The sequence below is a fragment of the Sceloporus undulatus genome, chromosome 5 (assembly GCF_019175285.1).
Source record: "Sceloporus undulatus isolate JIND9_A2432 ecotype Alabama chromosome 5, SceUnd_v1.1, whole genome shotgun sequence".
In the NCBI taxonomy this organism is placed as follows: Eukaryota; Metazoa; Chordata; class Lepidosauria; order Squamata; family Phrynosomatidae; genus Sceloporus; species Sceloporus undulatus.
Genome location: NC_056526.1, coordinates 147057927 through 147064340, shown reverse-complemented (window position 1 = coordinate 147064340; position 6414 = coordinate 147057927).

Sequence of the window (6414 nt, the reverse complement as noted above, 5' to 3'; positions counted from 1 at the left end):
AGGGTCTAAAGCGCATAATGAAATGAGCAAGGTGTTTGTTCCAGTCTCCCCAGATTTCTGTTTCCAGATAGTCAGTTTTACTAACATGTACAGACTCACTCAAACTAGACATGACATTATTCATACCATTGTAAATGTTAACAAATAAGTCAGCAAGGGGTAGGGAGACTTAACAGACTGGTATCTCTTCTTGTTAAAATGTGTGTTGAGAAACTCTTGAAATTGCCACACATGGATAGTTGGATATCCTGCCAATAAAAATCAAGTTCTCTCAGAAACACATTTAACCATCTTGCATTAGCCCTCCCTTCTCTTTTGTGGTTAAATTAGGTATCAATAATGGTATGTAGGCACATCATTTTTAGAAAGGAGACCAAGCAGAACTATTAAATGACAAAATAAGAGAACAGGATTTTTTTTTAAAAAAAAAAATCTTCCACATACAATAAAATAACCCCTTTCTTCTCCTCTAATCCATAAAAACAGTGTTAGTAGCCTGGAGTCTTTGTAACACCATCCATTTGTTTCTGCCTTCTCTAACGTCATGGCTATACTAGAAATGTGCATTGAGTAAATATTATTCAACTGTTATGGCTAAAACCAAAGAATTGTAATTTGGTCTGGGTGCTCAGAAGTCTCTGTTATGTGACATGAAAGAACTACCTTGTCTAGGGTTCCATGGACTGTTATATAATTCCAGGTGCAGAGCTTAGAAAACTTAGTTTTTGGACTATATCTCTCAGAATCCCAGCCCACATGGTCACTGTCCAAAAAGGTAACATTTCCAAGCTTTGTTTAGATCTTTAGCATAGCCATACTCAGGACAAATAGAGAATGAGTACATTTTTTCTTTCTATCTCTATATACTAGTATGTGAAGATATTGTCCCAAAGAGAAAAAAACCAACAGAACACTAAAATCCTTAATCCTTTCCTTTATTACACCACTGGATGGTAAGAGGTGAGACAAAAATATAATTGGTAAATGAATCTGCAGTACGTACTATGGCAATTGTTGTTGTTGTTTTGTGCCATCAAGGCATTTCCAACTTATGGAGACCCTAAGGTGAACCTATCATGGGTTTTTGGCAAGATATGTTTAGAGGAAGTTTGCCATTGCCTTCCTCTGAGGCTGAGAGCATGCTACATGCCCAAAATCACTCAGTGGGTTTCATGGCCTATTGGGAATTCAAACCCTGGTCTCCAGAGTCATAGTTCAAGGCTTAAACCACTATGACACACTGGCTCTCATTATGGCAGTATACCAGTGTAATAATGCATTACATTATCACTGACTCAGATCCTGTTGGGGAGTTACAAATGTATAAGCACCATAGCTATCCTGCTACAACATGAATCTTGTCTCGATGCCCTCCAATCTTCATTTATTGGGCAGCAGCCTCTACAATCAATGGGGTCTGTTCCTCAGTCAATCAGGAACCAGCTAAATGGCATTCCCACCCCCTTATTACCAATATTTGGTGAGACAGGCAGAATCAGGACCCCTCTTGCAATAGCTCCTCCTGCTGGAGATCACTTATATGAGGGGTGGATGCAGCTGGCAGCCAGCTGCTTCCCAAATGACAGGGGAACAAATCTCCATTGACCACAGCAGCCAGTAAATGGGAACGGGGAACTTTGTACTGTATTCCCTAAACCAAGAATTATGTCGGCATTGTGAATACAAAACAGTTATGAATATGTAATTCTGGGTTAGTCTTTGTAACTGTCCAAAGGATTCCAGCCAACGCCTTTGCACTTAGAATCATAGAATCGTAGAATTGGATGAGACCACAAGGGCGATCCAGTCCAACCCCCCTGCCATGCAGGAACTTTCTTTCAACGCATCCCTGACAGATGGCCACCGAGCCTCTGTTTAAAGACCTAACTTGCAAAGGAGGAGGCAGCAGTGGTTGAAGGAGAAGGCTCTTTCCCAAAAGCCTAGTTTTAGTGGAGTCCATGGAGTCAAAGCAGCATGAGAGGGCAGTTTTGGACAATTGCTTACCTTGTGGCAGAGGTGATTATCCAAGCCAGGCATCACATAGTACTTTGGGTCAATGGACCCTACCTTACCCCTCAGAAACCAGGCATCAAGAAATGGGGAACATGGTACTATCAGCCTCCTCCTTTCAGTGCTGTCTCTGCCATCTTTTTCCTCCTTTCCCTTCCTCAACCACTTTCACCATTGCTTTCATTTCTGCCAGTGCACACACACTGTCAGTGAAACCAATGGCCAAAATAAATTAAATAAAACATAGTGTAAAATCTGTATCAATGAAGCCTCTGGACTTGAAATGCTGACACAGGCTAAGTAAGAAAGTAATGGCCCATCTATCCCGGTACTGTTACACTGACAGGAGCTTTCCAAGGATTCACTCAGGGGCCTTTCTATGGAGCCTATCACATGAGGTTAAAAGACTGACTTACCTTTCCCAAATTCAGTGTTAATTTGGCAGGCAGCCGGTTCCTATTACACCTAAATTGCTGCCGAATCACCACCCGGGTCCATCCTGGATGCAGGGAAAGGTACACTGCTCTTTTAACCCAAACAAAAGGGTCCTATGTCACAACATTTCCTTTTGCGTCAGAAGTACCATATGGTTTTGCAGCATTGCTTTCTATCTTCATGAATCACTGGTCTTCAATTTTTGCTCCTCCAGATATTTTGAGCTTCAGTCTCCAGAATTCATGAACATTTGTCGTGCTGGATGGGGCTGCTGGTGTTGAAATCCAAAACATTTGAAAAACCAAGATGATACCCACTGCTGGCATCACAGTGCCAGTTATAAGGGCACGATAGTGAGAATTAGAAGAGATAAGACCATGGAAGCACAGCTATAATCAGGAAATACTGATTAATGGTGTGTATTTTTTCAGACTACTGATCAAATTTAAAACTTATTTCAAAATGATGGCAATCATGTAGGGGCATCGCTAGGGATGTGTGGGCCGCACCAGTGACAGTCTAAGGGGCTGTGATACCAATGCTCCCCAAACATCTGCCTTTTGGCCGAAAAGGGCAGAAATGGGCTGTGGCGTTCATCTGGATCCCTTCAAAATGCTGAAGATGGAGTGAATGGGGTGAGGCTCAGTGGGAAATTAAAAAATATATTTTAAAACATCACATCTTACCAAATTTTGATTTTAACCTCATGAAACAATGTACATGTAAATGCATCTAGGCTATGTGTATTACAGCCATTACATTCACTGATATACAGGAATTATGATTTATGTTTTGTACATTAGTACAAAAATATATGACTAAGGATTCTGTTTGGTGTGGAATGGGAGAAGGTCAATGTGTGTGTGTGTGTGTGTGTGGTGGGGGGGTGACACACTGGGTGACATCAAACTGAGGGATGTCATGTGAGGAGAGAATGCCTCCAAATGGTCTTAACTGTGCAAGATATATGTGCTTGTTGCTCCGTTACATTTGTCTAAGAATCTAAAGCAGTAAGTACAACAAAACAGCAATAACTGTATTAACATCTGACTGGCAACACACTTCCAGACTTTTGATGTTTTGTGTATTCTAGCTTTTAGAATAAATCTGGTGTTCTGGTTTATTTGGTTTGGAGATGATACTGATTAATGGTGTGTATTTTTTCAGACCGCTGAGTAAAACTGAAACCTAGTTCAGTTTTGTTGAAACAGCTCAACCTCTGGAACCGCTGTTTTTTCATCCTTCCTATTAAACACAAACTGTCTGGGAGGTTCCTTACTGTGGTCAATTAGCTATTTTGCACTTTCAAAAAAAAAAAGTATCCTGAAGGCTTTGGGAAATTGCAGTTTACATTAACAAACCTTTGCATGGGAACTGAACTGCTACATCATTTTTGTTCTGTCAAGAAAGATTGCCCAATGTCTTCTGTCCAAAAGATAAAAATAGAAAGTAATGTTATTTTAAAACTAATAGTCTAAATCTAATTAGTCCCAGCTAGAATCAATCCACTGAATCAATGGGATTTACATATGTTTTGGTTTATCATTCAGGAATAAGTTAGTTTACTCGAGATGGGACTAGCAATTGGATCAAGGCCACTGCCTGTGGATTGAAGAAAATACTAGTGCATTCTTTTGAAAAACAAGATCAGCCTCTCAAAAGCCTAGATTTATCTGAATTTATCTGAATTACAGTTGATTGGTAATACTCTTATTTGAAAAGGCCCCTGAACAGAAATAGAATTTTGGATAGGATAAAGTTACACATTTGTAGAGATACTTGAGGTTTTCATCTATATTTCCACATTATGAATAGGAAACTGTAGGATACTGTAGGATGCAGCCTTTGTTCAAGTGTTGGCTTGTCTACACCAATGGTTTGTAGCCTTCTACCAGTGAAAAGATACATGCCAAGCAGACCTTCACATCTGTTGTGCTTTTATATAGATTTGATATATATTGTTGACTTATAGATTTACTTCAAATTGATCTTTTACATTTATTCTCTCTCTCTCTCTTTCTCTGATGTGTATATGTTATTTTTCTGTAATTCATTCATTTTAGTTTCTTGACTCTGTTGTTTTCTTAATTATCAGCTCTGTGAATGAAGTCTTGCATTTATATTTTTCTTGTCTTCCCCCACAAAAAAATTCAATTTTTGAGTCAAAATATGTTTAGAAATGCACAAAGAAAACACATATTTGACAGAACGCCCATGTAGAAATGCAAGTTCTGCAAGAAAATAAGTTTCAAAATTCATATTGGACTATGCATGAACTGTTGGTAGGCTTCAGATCAGAGATGAGGGTGGATTTGAGTATCTTTCCACAAAAGCTCTTTCTTTGTGAAAATAAAACCTTTGAGCCAAAATAGGGATGGAGAGGAAGGGAAAGCCAAAAAATTCTGCTTTCAGTGATATATCAATGCCCCCCTCCCCAGCTTTATAGTCATCTATAAACAAAACTCCTGAGGCCTTTTCTTCACATGAGCTTAAAACCTATATAAGCAGAGCTCTGGTGCCATAACAATCTACAGTTCCCAGAATTCCATCATACTGAACCGTGACAGTTAAAGTGGTGCCAAACTGGATTATTTCTGCAGTGTGGATGCAGCCCATAAAGAGATAATGTTCCTCACTTCATATGTTTGCCTTTCAACTCATGGAGAGCTACCACTGTAGGAGGAAATGGTGCCCCAGTGGGAGCAGAAATGTCACTATGTTCTTGCTGTCCTTCATGCAATTTTGCCCATGTAAAGAGATTGCACAAAAAGATGTCTTATCCTTCACAAGCTAGTTTTCCCATGTATAGGAACCTTTTTTGTATGGAGGAACATTCGCCCACAGATAGGAGCCCCCACCTGCAATCTGAAACCATATATCCCCGACACGGTTTATCACCTCAGGGTTAACTAGGTCAGTATTTCTTCTGGGAAATCCATGACCGGAGTCCAGTTTTCACTCAAACATTTATTAAGGTTTTGTGGGAAAAGAGCTATTTGGCAGCATCCCAGTCATTCAGGGTCTGAGAATGATGTGTCAGAAAGACTCAAGAGACTGAACAAGCCAGTTTACAATATAAAGACTTTTTTTTTAAAATAGAGGCTCCGTTTGAGTGTCTTTTATAGATGTCTTTAGTCTTCAGTATAAAAGCAAATAAGCCACAAACTCTCACAAATACAACAATACATTAATCAGAGCTGCTATTCTATAAAGGCTTTTAACATTCTTGTTCAAAAATATTTTTTTCAACCACTAAATAATCTCAGAAAAAGAAAGGATGGATTTAGTAAAAAGTATATCTTCAGTCACTGTGTTGTTCTTACATTTACTGTACTAGGATCAAAGTCTATTTTCAGTACCAGATAGCTTAATATTTTCCTCTATGCTTCTGTTGACAAAAATGCATACTTTATTATTTTATGCCATATAGATAAAGGAATGCACAGGTTCTTGTGGTAATTGCATTGAAACCAATCTTTGTAAAGCTAAAAGAAAATACATTCACGTCTTCATTTCTCTTTCTATTTTTCACTCATTCTGTAGAACAATTATAAAGAAGTTTCAAATCAAAATGCTTTAAAAGTTACATTTAGCATAGGGGTAGGTAAGGTAGAATGTTTGAGGTGCAATGTGGCCCTTTCAATGTGCTACACATCCCCAAAAAGTATGTATAAAATTTTAATTTTCTGAAAAAGCTCCCCCTCCATCTGCCACCAAAATAACACTAAAGCGGATTCTGAAGGCTAAAGACAAGGCAGTTTACATGTGGATACATTCCTTTTACTGCATACAGTAATTACAACCAAGGAAACATATCCAGGGCAGCCATGTTGGCCATAAAGCAAAGTAAAGTAGCATCCAAAATCCAAAGAACCATTATACCCAATAAAAGTATCACTGATTTATAGATTTTGGATGTTATTGTACTTTAGGCAAGGAAGTTGTTGATTCACGGAAGTTTCCAAGTCT